The sequence below is a fragment of the Leuciscus leuciscus genome, assembly GCF_965113295.1.
Source record: "Leuciscus leuciscus genome assembly, chromosome: 20".
Taxonomy (NCBI): domain Eukaryota; kingdom Metazoa; phylum Chordata; class Actinopteri; order Cypriniformes; family Leuciscidae; genus Leuciscus; species Leuciscus leuciscus.
Genome location: NC_138744.1, coordinates 17,419,909 through 17,436,900, shown reverse-complemented (window position 1 = coordinate 17,436,900; position 16,992 = coordinate 17,419,909). Strand labels below are relative to the sequence as shown.

Genomic DNA, 16,992 nt, shown 5'->3' with positions numbered 1-16,992 from the left:
CATTTTTAACAATGGTTATTGGTGACTTGCTATAATGGTAATATGTGACTAATGAATATGGATTTGCACTGAACTCTATTGCATGTCAGCAGAGGCTGTAATTGTTCTTAAGAGACATAATCAGTTGGATGGTTTCCAAGCTTTTTGGTTAGTATGTTTTCTGTAAAAGAAGCATGACTAAATGTCACATGAGGTGGGCCGGCTGGGCCCTGTACCTAATTCACGCAGGTAGTGTTCAGACACTTTCAGGAAGATTCAGGAAGATTACCATCATCCATTGTCAGTAAACACACACCTGTATTAAGAACAGAACTCCAGTTGCTGCCTTCTATTTCTTTTTTATATTTTGTCATACCATAAAGAGATGTTTGGATTCAATGTCAAAGAGACTGCAGGGTTGGTTTAATTCACTTGAGTCAGAGCCAGTTTCCCCCAAGAAACTACCTATAGCCACACCCTAGAAATCATTCAGAGCACTATATTGCAACTTGACCCAGCTATTTCTCAACATTTACATTTACATTTACATTTAGTCATTTAGCAGACGCCTTTCTCCAAAGCGACTTACAAATTAGGACAAAATTCAGCGAGTCATCATAAAGAGGCAAAAGCAACAACAACGCAAGAAGTGCTCAAAGTACGAAGTTCAGGTATTATTCAGAGTAGCATAAGCCTGATAAGTGATGTTACAAAGGGAAGGAAAACGAATTTCCAGATGTTACAAAGGGAAAGGAAAACAAATTTCCAAATGTTACAAAGGGAAAGGAATTTTTTTTTTTTTTTTTTTTTTTTTTTTTCTCTATAAGGTTAAGTGCTCACGGAAGAGATTGGTTTTCAGCTGTCTTTTGAATGTTGTCAGGGATTCTGCATTCCGGATGAGGGTGGGGAGAGCGTTCCACCAGCATGGAACTGTGAATGAGAATGTTCTGGAAAGTGATTTTGTGGCTTTCTGTGATGGAACCACGAGACGTCGCTCGTTGACCGATCGTAGGTGTCTGGTAGGGATGTAGACTCGTAGGAGTGAGTGAAAGTAGGAGGGAGCTGAGCCTGTGATAGTTCTGTAAGCAAGCGTCAGTGCCTTGAACTTGATGCGAGCAGCGAGAGGTAGCCAGTGCAGAGAGATGAACAGAGGAGTGACGTGGGCCCTCTTGGGCTCGTTGAAGACAAGACGAGCTGCAGCATTCTGGATCATCTGTAGTGGTTTGGTTGCACATGCTGGAAGTCCAGCCAGAAGAGCATTGCAGTAGTCAAGCCTAGAGATGACCAGGGCCTGGACGATGAGTTGTGTTGCATGCTCAGTTAGGAAAGGCCTGATTTTCCTGATGTTGTGCAGTGCAAACCTGCATGATCGAGCTGTCTTTGAAATGTGATCTGTGAAGGTCAGCTGGTCATCAAACGTTACTCCAAGATTTCTGACCGATCTTGATGGGGTGATTAATGATGACTCTAGCTGGATGGTGAAGTCGTGCTGTAGAGACGGATTGGCAGGGAGGACGAGAAGCTCAGTCTTTGCCAGGTTGAGCTGCAGGTGATGTTCCTTCATCCATGTGGAGATGTCCGCCAGACAGCTTGAGACCCGTGCAGCTACTGTGGGATCATCTGGTTGAAAGGAGAGGAAGAGCTGCGTGTCATCAGCATAGCAGTGGTAGGAAAAACCGTGTGCCTGTATGATGTGTCCCAGTGATGTGGTGTAGATGGAGAAGAGGAGGGGACCAAGAACTGAACCCTGGGGAACCCCTGTGGTCAGGTGATGTGCTCTGGATACCTCACCTCTCCATGCGACCTTGAAGGACCTACCTGTGAGATAGGACTCCAACCAGTGGAGTGAAGAACATAAAAGCATCATAACATTGGCATTGGCTCTTTTGACTTAAGAGTGTACTGAGGTAGCTTGTTGTCCTTTGGAGATCTCTAGGAGCCCCAGCCATTTTCAGTGCAAGAACATCAAAACATAGGGATAGGTTTGTTTCACTTGTGTACTGAGGCCCATTATTGTATACACAGCAAAGGGAAAATATAAGGTTGTGATGTTGTGGTACACCCATGATGCAATCAATCACAAGACACACAAGAGACAATGCCATTTCAAAATCTGAAATAATGCTTCTTCCGACGGCAATGTTTGAATGTGTACACATGATTTGAGCTTTACAGCAGATCAACGGTGATCGCTTTAGGGGCTATTCTTCGCAAAAATCAATCATTTGGTCTTGGAACACTTGGAATATTTGTACTTTTGTAATAAATTGTGACTGTAGATGTATCTGCCTGTTATATCCTTTGTTTCTTATTATATAATACACAAATGGTTAGATTTAGATGTTGGGGTACATGCTCAAAAATGTCAAAATACGGTAATGGCTAATCACACCCCAGCATATTTCGTAATGACAAAATTATACCAAAATATATAATTTCATCATGATGATAAAATTCCCATGCCCATTGCATCTGTGCATTGACGCCAAATGTTTCTCATTAAAAGCAAGTAAAAAATACTAAAGGGGTCCTGACCAAGCGTCCATATGGGAGGAGTTGGGAGTGAGAATGTGTTGCCCCAGATGGTTCAGGTTTAAAGGCGTGGATGGTTTTTGTGTTGACAGAGTGCATGTTCATGGTCTGTACTTACACACCAGAGGAAAGTTAGGGTCAGTTAACGACCACACAGACCAATTATAATAGACTACATCATTCACATGGTTCTGGTTTGATGACTGGAAAACTGGAATTATCTAAAGGTTCAACAACCTCCCCAAATGTCAGGTTTCTAGAAAGAAAAAAATTTAATCAGTTCAACAGCTGGCATCCATGGCATGAAAATCACTGTGGTTTCATGGCCACAGATTACAGTTAACCAGAAACCGCAGTGAACAAATAATTTTCTTAAATGCCTATCATGTTAATTCCTACTTGTGGTTTGGTGAAATGGGGAGGGGTTGCAAGTGTTGGTTACAGTACCACAGCCAAAGTCCAGTCTGCCAAACGCTACTATTTGTACTTTATTTAGCCCTTAAAGGGAAATGCAAAAATTCAAATTCTGTCATCAATTACTGACCGGTATGTTGTTCCAAACCTGTATAATTTGTCTAAATATAATTTTACACAAAATATGATATTTTTAAGAATTAAGTTAATTCATTATTTAATGCCCACTGACTTACACTGATAGATTTTCTTTTTATTTATTTTTCCGCCGAAGACAGTATGTTGTGTAGTTTTGGAATGGCTTGAGGGAGAGCACATGACACAATGTACTTTTTTTTTGGTTTTGTGTGAATTATAACTTTGTGTACTAATATGCACCCATTATGGATACAAAGATGGTCCTTTTTTAGACATATTCTAATTAGATAAAATGACAACAGTAATCGGGGGAAATCGATGTTGGGCTGCTTGTGAATGTGTCTGAAGACACTTTTGGGTTTACACCCAAAGTTGGCATGAAAGTCACGTGTGAAATGGCTAAATGGTTGTTAAATAAACTGAATTTAGTGTACCGGAATGGATTCAGATCTGAATATGATTGGTTATGATTTAGTTTCAACCCTCCATCAAACCTAACTGCCTGTAGCTTTCTAGACTGCATCCGACAACTTAGGCAACTGACTTGCCTCGCTTCCCTATCAGGCAAAAACATTGTAGGCAGTGTTTGCGCACGAAGGTACCTCATGAAACTGATTTCGGAGAGACTTCATACATTAAGACATTTGTAAATGAGTAGTTTTACATTTCTCCATCGTTTTTAATTTGATCATGCTGTTTGCAGTGCTTCATGGGATTGAAGTTCTTTCCCTCACTAAGGCTGTTAAGTACACAGTCTTGTACCTTTGTCTTTTTGTCTGATTTTCAAAAACGTTTTTGCTCCAAATCAAAGTTTGTAGTATTGTGATTCACCCCGTAGCTGATTGGCTTGCTTCATAACTTATAACTCTTTTAACAAAGACTTTAAAAAAAAGTCCCATGAAAAAAAAAAAAAAAAACACTTACAGAACCAATTGCAGCTGAAAAGGGGGGCAGGGACAGTTGCACTCTATTCCTTCTACTCAGAACACGCACCAAGAAACTTATTTTTTAGCTTTTCATTGTTATGTTAACAAGATCACACATAGGGGTGAACACAATCTGGCACATGCTGATAATTTGTCATTGGTGTGATTTAAAATTTTGATGACACATGGCCCTTTCACCATTTTACAGAGCTTCACTTCAAGGAAGCAATAAGGAATAACTTCAAAACTTGTCCTGCATCCATCCACTTCAAATGTGAAAACAATGAGTCATCTCCAGTTAGCAGTTTTAATTGGTTGCAGTTGTTTCAGTTTATGACCCTACTGTATATGGTTGTACCAAGAGTGGTTTGTAAAACCAGTTTAACTACTTAAACATCACTATTCATAACCATCAGCCTCCTGAGGTAGCAGTAGAAGCTTTAAAGGATTAGTTCACCCCAAAATGAAAATTTCCTAATAATTTACTCACCCCAATGCCATCCAAGATATCCATGTCTTTCTTTCCTCCGTGGGAGAGAAATTATGTTTTTTGAGGAAAACATTTCTGGATTTTTCTTCTAACAATGGACTTCATTGGTTACCATCGTTTTTAAGTCCAAATCAATGCAGTTCCAAAAGTCTTTGAAGTGTTTAAACGGGCGGTACGCGATCACAGCTGAAGAAGAGGTTGTTATCTAGCGAAACGATAGGTCATTTAATTTTTTTTAAATATAATTTATAGACTTTTTACCTTCAATAGTTCGGATTGAGCTGATCAACAAACGGACAGGGAACTACGTCATCACGTTGAAAGGTCACGCCGGCGGAAGTACCGCCCCACTGTTTACAATACGACCGTATGTAGGAGGATAGTTCAAATAGTATTGTTTGCTATTATATATATAGTAATAGTATTCAGTGAATATGATTATGAATAGTATATGAATAACATTCTGATGAATATGAATAGTAGTTCAAATAGTATTGCCGGCGCCGGCGTGACCTTTCAACGTTATCACATAAATCCATCAGTGTCTCTATAGCATCTAAAGCATTCTAAACTGTTCCAGTAAGCACATTCCTGCACTGTAAAAAATTTGGAGTAGGATTTACTTGAAAAAAGCTTGCTAATTTTTTTCACTCTGAAAATGCTAGTAAATTTACAAAGTTTGCCAAGTAAAAACCTAAACATTTATTAGTAGCTTTAATTAGAAATCTTTAAGTTAAATTTACTTGGAATATGGAATTAAGTAAACTTTACTTAACCTAGTTAAGTGAAAGTAACAAAGATAATAAGTAATTTTAACTTGGCTAGTAAAAGGTTGATTGATATCGATTTAGTTGAATATTCCTTTGCATTACATTTCACTCAAACAATAATATTGAATTATACCAATCATTTATAGTATGTGCTTTACTTAGATTATCTAAGTAATTTATAAGACATCATGTCAGATGTTAAGTCTCATGTGAATGCAAATACAGTACCTCAATACTTCGTAGACAATACACAATGACGGTAACATTTGATGGATCATTTTTGTGTTTGAATGTGTCATTTTGAGCAGAAAATTTACTCAAAATGTCACAAAATGGCAAGTTACTAATCCTGACAACAAAAGCAATGATAAAACAGTGTAAATACAGCTGGAAAACAGTGAAAAATGAACCTCATTAATTATTCAAGGTCCAGTGCATGATGGGAACCCCAGTATCAGAAAAGTTGAGTAATTTTTACTTAATTTTATTGAGTTGATATTTACGCTTTCATTTCTACTCGCTTGAAATAAGTACTGATATGGAATTTACTTAGTTTTTTAAATTCTTGCCTGGACTAACTTTTTCATGTAAATTACATTGTTTTTTTTCAGTAGTATTTACTTCACCAAAAAATCATTTTTTACAGTGTGTCCTTAGTTGTTTACCCTACTGTTAGTTATGTGCTCATATAGCTCACTGGGTGTGCCGGATGACATCCGTACATCTGAAACGTGCAGTGGTGCAGGGCTACTCTACGTGTCTAGTTACTTGATTCTTTTATCCAACAAATTAAATGAAACTTAACACTTAATATTCAACAATATTATTGATCTGCCTGCATTGACACCATTATGAGAATTGAACTGAGCTGGACATTGACATCACTGATTTAGCCATGCTGCTAAATATAGCAGTGCAGTATAGATACAGTAACTTGTATAGATAAATTAACTAAATTAACTTTTTTTTTTTTACAACAACACTGAACACTGAACTTGAACAATGACACTATTTTCTTCTAGATCTGCTGTACAGTCGAAACAAACTTTGTTCCATTATTTTCCTGTTTTCACTGTAAAGTTGCTTTGAAACAATCTGTATTGTAAAAAGTGATATACCTATAAATAAAAGTGACTTTTTCTTGAAAAATACAAATTAATTATATATAAGGAAAATAAACCTTAAGGATCTTAAGACAGAAACACCTCCCAGTCACAAAAACAAAATACATTGATTACAAGAACCATGAGCCAAGATATTTATTTTTATATACTTGTTTAGAAAAAATGGCTATAGCAGGCTTAAAGTTGTCATTGCCTATAAAAGATACTGTTATAAGCACTTTTGTGTGACACATCTCTGCTTGTAGATGATGCCTAAAGAAAACAGTTATTCATTCATTTAAATTACAAGTAGCTTCTTTCTTTTGGTTTGGTTATACACCTCAAGGATGTGCCATTATGGTTAGTGGTTTCATAGTGATACAGAAAAAGGCTCAATTCAGCTCTTTTATCAGACACAGGATTGTTGCTATAGACAAGAACATATGATCAGAACCTTAAATATCTATTTTAATTAGTCATAGTTGGCTCATTGTTACTGAAGGCCTGGAAGGGAATTAAAAAGGACTTCCTGCTTGTATTCAGAATGAAGGTTGATTCAAAGGATTTGCGTTTGTACAGCATACAGGGCTACAAAACAGCTCTCCAGATCCAATATATCAAATTACGTTGATATCTTGACAGCAATTCATGCGTTTGACACGGTTTATTAAAATGTGTAAGTTGTCATCATACAGTAGTGTAATGTTACTCTTTCATCATGATGTTGCTCATTCAGACACCCTGTAATACACTCAAAGTAATAACCTTCTCCATGTCATGCCATCATAAGTCATAATCTAGTTTAATTGTTGAAATATCATAGGTAGAAATGGTAATTTGTCACTAATATATGTCAAAGTAATCAGTGAGGTGAAGGCCTTAAGGTAGAATTTAAATATTGTGATTTTTGTTGGTGAATTAGTGGTGAAATGAAGTTAACATTATTTAGAGTGAAATTCTGAGTTGGTAAACACATTTGCCCCGGTGATCTTTTTTTTCATATTGGCCACATGTTTGTGCGTGTGTGTCTTCAAATGAATCTTGGAAAGTACCCAGGGAAGGGGGAGGTAACAAAACAAAATAAATATACAGCACTTTCACATCTTTGAATCCTTCGATATACCTCACCAAACACAATGACATGTTCACATATGTTTTTTAACTACAATCTGCTTACCTGAATAAAGCGTATGACCATTTAGCATATATATTGCCTATATAAAAATGGATGATATATGTAATAAATCCGCTGAGGGCAACTGGCCAATCTTACATTCCAAAAATACAATTAAAAACAAAGGTGCTTTTTTGCCATGTATGGTTCCATGAAGAACCGTTAACATTCACAGAACTTTTCCGTTGCCCAAATTGTTCTTTGGATTATTTAAAGGTACTGCAGACTAACAGGAATCTATTCTTTAAGAAACTTTCAGGGTTCTTTAGGAAACCACAAATGGTTTTCCATTATCTTAATAGCTTGTATTACATCTTTCTTTTGAAACATCTTGCAATGGCTAATGGTAGGCTAATGGTTGGTTAATGGTAGCTTAATGGTATTCACTGATTTTGTTTTCCTTTTTTCCCCAGGCAGGGCTGGAGCTTAAGTGTGGAATGCATTCCAGTCAGATTATGCAAGTCTATCGCATTACAACAACAACACAGAACTACAAACAAGAAAAGGGAAGAAAAACAACTATATTTGATTTTTCTCAACAGTGGATTACTGTACTTTTCGGATAAAGAGTTCTGTTTATTGCGATTATGGACATGGACACTATAGCATGGTAAGACAGTATGCATTTTATTGAACATTTCACTTGACAATAGTGTATTCAACTACTCAGTGTCACAACTAATGCCACGTCTGTGTGCTTTTAACTGGTTAATGATATATCTGTCTTTTTTAAGTTATACAGCTTACTTCAAATGCAAACTAAATGCATGACATTACTTTTTGACTATAGAAAACAACAATTTTTATGAAGAACTTGCAGGATGTTTACATAATGCACACAGAACTGCATTGCACTTTTTATGCTCAGATTATGTCAAGGTATATCTATTAGGTCCATAAAAGCCTATTTTGGTAAAATATAAAAAAAAATCTGAAATGTATATATTACTTAATATGCAAAACCTTTTTTGTGTATATGTGTGTGTGTGTGTGCCTTCAATGACAGGATAGAGTTACGTCTTAGTCACACATATGCAAATTGAAAACACTCTCTTTGCACATTGATTTATGTTGTATAGGACAACAAAGAATTAACTCTGTTTTGAGCTTACTATGATTTGGTGTGGAAGGAATTAGTCAAGTACTTTAAACGGGGTCCATAAAAGAGTAGATGGCATATTTTACAGTTTATTTCAGGAGGAACATTGGCTTTTACTGTTGCAAAGCTGCAGTAAAAAGTCAAATATATGACTAACTCGCTTACTTCCCTTACACACATTCAAAACACTGGTCATGCATGGACTACTACGGATGTTGGTGGGAAGGGGGCTACTATTGAAATTGCATTCTCTCCCTGAGGCAGAGAAGAGGGAAAAGAGGTGTGAGAGTGATGTTCTAAAGCCACTTTCTTTCAGACTTCCTCTCTGACTCATGTGCTTTGAATGTGCATTTAAATGTGTTTGATTAATTTATTGTGCAGCTGGCATTTGCTCATTTAAAGTTCTCAACTGATTTCAGTATTGTGCTTGATATATTTGTTATTTGGTAGGCAGAGTGGTCATTTTAAAATCATGGAAGGAAGGAATCTTATCATATTATGGCCTTGTAGGCTAAGCTCCGTCTGGTCAGTCATAATATGTAGGCCTATAGTTTTTTTTTTTTTTAAACATGTACATGAAAAGCTTGTGTTATGTTATATGTAATGTCAACATATACAACAGTTAGTTCCAGTCCTCAAATTTGAGCTGCATTACAAGAGTGCTGATATAAAGTCCAACAGCACTGGGACTTTTCACATGATTGGGCTATAGAACCTAGAAAAATATGGTGCAACTCAGGGTAAAAGGAATAGTCAACAACCTCACACACAAGGTAAAGGAATCGGAAGTCATGATACTTCTCGGAAGCCACAAATCACACACATGCGCAGCACACGAGTCCATGCACAGGCCCATTTGTGGTGAAGGGGAAGTCTATGAAAATAATGGATGACTCAGCAAAATGGACAGATGGTATTGCAGAGTCTTTTCCATGCACTTCAGCATGCCAAACATAGAAAAAGACAAACGAATCTCAGCCAGAAGGGGTTCTAAGAGTGGAGCTTTCCTAACGCCTTACTTGCTGAGAAAAGAGCTAGGAGAAAATAGAAAGTGGTGTGATTTATTTTTCTCTAGTATATGAGTGGCTGAAGTAATTCAATGCTAAAAACAATGCTCTTTCCTGCATGATATTTTGTTATACAAAAGCTGAGGTGACACATGAGGTGATCTTACTGGTATGCGATTGGCTCCAGCAGCAGTAAAGGCATCATTAATTTCTTTTGATTCTTGGTAACCTACAGCTGTAACCTCTGAGAAGAGCTTTAACTTCATGTGCCCTGGGAAAACTTCATGAGCCCTTCTCTACAATGCAGTAATGTTTGTCTGGTTCTATTGCTGTGCTGAGTAAAGGTCTTTGAAATCCTTTATGCTGATAAATACGTGTGGGGTCATGGAAATAGTACTGTGTTACTAAAAGGTCTAATTTTGGTAACATTTGGTAACAACTTCTGAAACTAGCCTGCTCTCTCATTTAAGTATATATAGCAACTCAAAATGTTACCTTGTCAAATTGCTAAATGAGCTTGAAAGTTTGCATTTGAGATCAAATTCAGTGTTTAGAAATGGAGAACTGATTGACACAGGGTATTTTTTTTGGTTTTCAGGGTTTTGTATTGGCAGGGTTTTAAATGAGCTTGAGATCTCAAAGACCACTTCAATGTCAGACAAACCCACCATGTGCATACTTATGAGCTCAGCTGATTGTAAAAGATGACAATGAGTTACAGACTTGACTCACTAACATATAAAATGGGCCATCACCAGTCATTACACCATAACAGTTCTGCTCTTGTCTTCTAAGCTGCTGAACTACTTTGTAAATATTATATCTATATCAAGCAGCTACTTATCAAATTGTTTTAAAAATTGTATTACTAGAAATCCCCCATCAATATTCTAAACATAGACAGCAGGGGTTTTGAGTGCTTTCAAGACAGAACCAATTATAAAGAGTATAGTGATGCATTGCATAATGCTTTCACCTGCAGTGCGAGTTTCACTTCAACAAATGGATAGCACATTGATATTCAATTGCTACAGTACAGACTGTGGGAAGTACCAATGTAAAGTTTATCTGCAGATGACAGAGGGACCATTTCAATTCAACCCCTCCAACTTTAATCAAATTAAGTTAATGTATTTTCACAACATAGTTATTTGTTTTTTTATTATTATTTTTAACACGTTTATTGAGTCCAGGTTTTAAGCAGTGTCAATGCTGAGTGAATTTAACTACTGCATTAGATGTGATGTATTAGACTCACTGGCTCAGCATTTCATTTCATTTTGCTTTCACAGCAGCAGTAAAAAAAAAAAAAAAACGTACCCAGTGTTGTACAGTTTGCTCCCGCACTCCCAAGCCACAGTGCTGGTTGGTCCAACCCATTCCACAGATGAACACAAATAGAATATAAACAATGAAAATTATTTTAAAAAAGAAGCCTCTCTGCGGCTGAAGATAAAACGTGCAGGTGAAATGGATGTAACTTCTCCATGGCAAAAAAATAATAATTAATGCCATGGCTGTAGTCACAGTTGTTTGATAATACAAATGATCAATTAATAAAAAAGATAATGATTTATTTTATTCAATCACATCATAACTGCAGTTTCACGAGTTTACACTTACATGTAATTAAGTGGAGTAAAGAATATGCCTATTTGGCGTGCTGTCCGGGGGAGAGCTCCAAGCTCAGAATTTTGCCCGAACCCAGAGTACTCCCCCCGGTTGTAGTAAGAGTAATTAGGAGTAGAAGTGAAGAGAAGGGGTGGTGGAGGGATGCTGTTAAACTGTCGACGAACGGAGGCAACGAAAGCCACAGCAGAACTGCAGCACACAGCAGTGTTTGTGAACGAATCTGCGGTTTTGAACGAATCATTAGAGTCAATGATTATTCATAAATATTAATTCATACAGCCACTTGCTTCATTTCTGAATGAATGACTCGATGACTCATCACCTACTGGAGGTTTTAATTTAATATTTAAAAGCATCACTTTGTTTTTTCCATCATTGCATATTTCTCTATTGAACATTTTTTATTAACATTTATTATTTAAAGCATTATTTATTTTATAAAGGTATTTGTAAAGGTAAAAATGCACGATTTAAGGGGGCAAATATTGAAATATTGAATAAAAATAACCTGCATTCAAAATGCATTGCAAAATCATGTAAAAATACAACAACAAGGCTCAAAACTTATTGTTGGGACTTGAATAGAATCAGTTATTATAAATCCCCATAATTCAATATAAACTTTACTATATGTAAAAAAAAAAAAAGTTTGCTTGGTCGATAGCATGCTTATACAGTAAGCACAGGGAACTTAGGGGATTTTCCTCTGACGCATGTGACCTATTTCTCTGAAAGAAATTAACAGCTGAGGTTAGTAATTGTCAACCCTAAGCTGATAGTTTAAATCATTCATCGCTGTAAATAAAAGCTGCACATGCAGAACATAACGTTCTTAAATAACCACAGCTTCTTCAGTCAATAATTCAAAATTGCTAATAATTAGACTGTAATTCTTCAATTTGACATAACAGACCAAATAAGAGCACCCATTCAATGAATACGTTGAAATGAGATTGTGGCATCTATGAGCAAGAGGAAAATTAAAGGTGGGGGTACATCTTACTTATCCCATCATATTATATTCACTCTCATCAAAACCCCTGTTTCTCTCTCACACTGCTTTTAGGCAGTCTATGAAAGTATGCCTTTGGCACACAAAAACATCTTTCTAAATCAGCATGCAGTAGTACTACTTCTCAATTCTCAGAAGTCACATGCCAGTTTTAACATTGACACCTCACCTCATCAAACTATTACTGCAGCCAGTCAAGTCAAGAAAAAATAATCACACCACTTTGTATTTCAACCACCGGAAAAGACTTTCTAAAGTTCTCAGAGTCCAACAATAACAAAGCATCATACCACAACAGTCAAATGCAAAAAACTTGTTAGTTGTGTGATTTGCAAAAAGTGAATAAAATATGACATTATACATTATAGTACATTGAACAGTACATAAGTTAATGTGTGTGCGGTCCAGGTGTTAATGTTGTGGGGACAAAATATCCCCATAATAATATTTATACCCATGATTTTTGGATCTTGTGGGGAAATGAGAAAAACAGCTTATCATACTAAACTGTGTTTTTTTTTATGTAAAAAAGTACAAGGGTACAATGTTTAAGGGAAGGGGTTAGGGAATATAATATACAGTTTGCACATTATAAAAATCATTATGTCGATGGAAAGACCTCATAAACATGGAAACACAAAGTGTGTGTGTCTACAGTTTACGTTTTACACCATTGGAGTGAGGACAAAGTGAGTAAAGTGAGGATCTTTTGGCCCGTGGGGTTAAGACTTTTTTTTAAGGTTAGGGTAAGGGTTAGGAGATTAGGGATTGCATTATATTGTTTAATGTCCTAACAGAAATAGTCATACAAACGTGTGTCTGTGGTTCAGGTATACCCTTTTATGGGCTCAAAATGTCCCCACAAGATGGCAATATCTGAAATCCTTGTCCTTATGGGGATTTCTTTTTGGTCCCCATTAGGAAAACAGCTTAAAAATCATACTTAGTGATGTTTTTTGAAAAAGTAAAAATGCAGATAGTTTTCTGTGATGGGTAGGCTTAGGGTTAAGGGACATAATCTACAGTTTGTACAGTATAAAAATAATTATGTCAATGAAAAGTCAGCATAAAATATGAAAACCTTGTATGTATGTGTTTGTGTGTGTGCACGTGCATGTGTGCATGTGTGTGTGTGCGTGTGTGTGTGACATCTCTACTGCAGCAGATAAGTCAAGTCACTTATCCAAATCCATTAATCTCAATCCCTCTAGAGAGTACTACAGTCTTCTCGATTTAACAGTATTTAAGGATTGATGATACACATTAACCTCTCAAAGGAGACTAAGCACTGCTGCCTTAAAGGGATCATGACATCGATTTGTAAATGATTTTTGTATGTTCCTTGAGGTTCACTTTTAATGTCATTTTTTTTCATATTACAGTTTTTTATAACTGCTTACACACATTTTCAAAACTTTGCCTCTTTTTTTCAAAACTTTACATGCAAATCCAGGAATTGCACACACAAAATGCTAAATGCCTCGCATCTCTTGCAAAATGAAGCACTGCATTCAAAATATCACAAACACATCTCAAAAGCAAACATTTGTCTTGCATTGCAAACACCTTTGCCATAATATTATATTTTGGATATATCATACACACAGTTATTCAAAACCTAAAGCTCTTCTTGCATGAGCTTCTATGTACATTTCTGAACAAGATTGAAAGGAATTGGCACAAAGATGATGACTAATTCACTCGACCTTTGGCCTATTTATAGGCCTATTCTAAAGCCATATTTTTGGTTGGTGTTTGAGTAAAGCAAATAATGTTTGCACATGTGAGGAGTGCGTTGGAGGTACACATGGCCAACACAAACAAAGACACAGCCATGTGTTCAAGCACAACACAAACAAAGAAACATTAAACAAAGACAAGACTGACAGAACTTTCATAGGAGATCCCTGACGTTCTTATATAGAGAGCATCATGTAAGAATGCCTGAAATTGATTGTGGTCTTATTTAAACAGGCTTCTTATTATTTACACTTTTGTTGTCCAAGTTGGCATTACTTCCAGCATACAGAAGCTTACATAGCCAGCCAGTTGAACATCCCTCCTCAGATATGTTGTTCACCACTGGCCCAACCAGTTTTTTTTTTCTCTCAGTGCACATGCCCATGTAACCAAGAATTTTTCCCTATCAGGTATTTCCTGATTTATTTCACTTTTTACTGTAACGGTGATAAGCAACTTTTGGAGAGGTGATTCCCCTGCTGCTTCTTTTAATTCATCCTCTTTCTTATAAATGGGTGTGACTGGGTCTGGCAATGATGTTTACCATTCCATTTTGTTTTCATGTGTGTGATTCTGTTACCAAGGTTACAGTAAAGCTTGGACCCTGCATGCTGGGAGATTTTAACCACAATTCTTTTTTACTCATGTGCAGAAGTTATCTGATCATGACAATATGATAACATGGTAGGGTTGAATAACTTAGCTAGTACATTTTGTAGAAATGTAGTAAAATGAACAGAGCTTATCCTGCTGAACAGTTTGTATGCTTTTATATATCAGAAAGGAGGAAATCCTTTAAAATGTTGTTTGTCTTCAAAATATAACAATACTTTCTGACCATTATTATTATTATTATTAAGATATATCTTTTGCCTTATTTAGATTAACACTTTCTCTTGTTTTGTTACAGTTTTTCTGAATTGCTAAAACACATTTCTTGAAACCATCCCCCACTTTCTCATAACCTTAAATACAACACCATATCTTCAAAATACATTCAGAGAACATCTGACTCTTCTGGCAAAAGTGATCGGTTTGGCTCAAGTCAAATAATCCTTTCAGATCATACACACAGCGGGTTAATAATAAACACTACAGATCATTCATTAGACACCACATAAAAAAATGGAGAACACAGAATCCAAAGCATGCAGTTACAGAAAAAAAGTATATTGTAACGGTAAATAATTGCAAATTGTAAAATTTATTTTGCCATAATGTATATAGTAATCGCAACTTACAGTAATAAGGTGAATAAATACTGTACTGCCATATATTATAATGAATATAGTAGGCCTGTATGTATGTTCAGCACTTGCATACTGTAAAAATACAGTAACCCAACAGCAAAGGTCAAAAAGGTCAAAAAAATTAAAAACTCTAAATGAAAAGCATGTTACAGTACACTCAGAAAAGTTGTGCTACTGCAAAATCAAGGTCAGTGAGAGATTCATTCTGACTCAGCATCATCATGTTGTGTGGCCTGAGGACTTATAAGCCTTATGCCAAAATTATTATTACAACTAAATTGTCGGATAATTGTGTAGATGATTTGCTTCGTGTAACCAAACATCAGACACACAGTGCCGCGACCAATCAATCACTCATTTACGACTATCTGCCTGCACATTCACTGTCCTCGCGGCTGCTGCAACTTGCGCTCGCTTATCAATCCATATAAATTCGCGCCTAGGCAGGCCTACTTATCTTTGTACTATACGACACTCATAGTTTGATATAGGCCTGAGCTGAGCAGTTAAACTGCGCACTGTACTTCAGAAAATACCAACAGTGATATTGAGATCCAAAGGCCTCACAACTTATTACAAAAGGTGCCTGCAAATGAAATCATTGATGACGATTTGTTTACTTTTCTTCCTCAAGACACACGCTGAAAAAAATGATTCGTTGAATTTAATAAAAATGGTAAGTGGTTGCACACAATTGATTTTAGCTATTTAAACAAATGCATTAAGTTGAACTAAAACTTAATGCATTTGTTTAAATGTAGCTAAAATCAATTGTGTGCAATTACTTACCATAAAAAATTATTAAATTCAACGAATCTTTTTTTTTCAGTAGAGAAAAGTCTATAAAAAGATTCGATTCGAATGAATTAATTCTGATTTTGCAATAATTGCTTTTGAATTCAATCTAAAAATGTAATTAATTATTTAATCAAATAATTTATTTAGGCTAATTGATTGAATTAAATCAACTACCTAAAGTTTTTAAAATGGGTCATGATTTTGACATTGGTGCGTTGGCCTATGTTCATTACAGACATGTTAATTTGGACAACATTGCTGACTTCATCATACTTAAACTGTGCACGTATCTTTTAAACACCTACCTCATGTTCTTACTCCATCCATAAATACACGTCCAAGAGTTTTCTTTATTTCGTATAGCCTACTTTAAAGGGATAGTTCACCCAAAAATGAAAATTCTGTCATCATTTACTCACCCTCAAGTTGTTCCAAACCTGTATGACTTTCTTTCTTCTCCTGAACACAAAAGAAGATATTTTGAAGAAAGTCGGTAACCAAATGACTGATGGACCCCATTGACTTCCATAGTAGGAAAAAAAAAATACTATGGAAGTCAATGGGGACCAGCAACTGTTTAATTACCAACCTTCTTTAAAATATCTTCTTTTGTGTTCAGGAGAAGAAAGAAAGTCATACAGGTTTGGAACAACTTGAGGGTGAGTAAATGACAGAATTTTCATTTTTGGGTGAACTAACCCTTTAACTTTTCAGTGAGGCTATTTTTAATGTGACCCATTTCAGATTAAAATAACAATTACAATAGGGAAAATTCAGTTCACAGAATAAGCCAAGGTTTATATTTTTATTTAATTGATGGATTTAAATGATATAGGCTAGTTTACACACACTCAACTCAACTCAACTCAACTTTATTTATAAAGCACTTTCAACACCACAAGTGGAACCAAAGTGCTGTACAGAAGGT

The 16,992-nt window shown here is 36.0% G+C and overlaps 1 long non-coding RNA gene across 3 annotated transcripts in view; it reads left to right on the top strand.

Moving 5' to 3' along the window:
- LOC309483821 overlaps positions 1-16,992 on the top strand; it is a 172,667-nt gene that overhangs the window by 36,380 nt on the left and 119,295 nt on the right. For all 3 annotated transcript variants that reach the window (XR_014200652.1, XR_014200653.1, XR_014200654.1), the window contains exon 3: positions 7,940-8,136. This is a non-coding gene — a long non-coding RNA (uncharacterized lncRNA). The remainder of the gene's footprint in view (positions 1-7,939; positions 8,137-16,992) is intronic.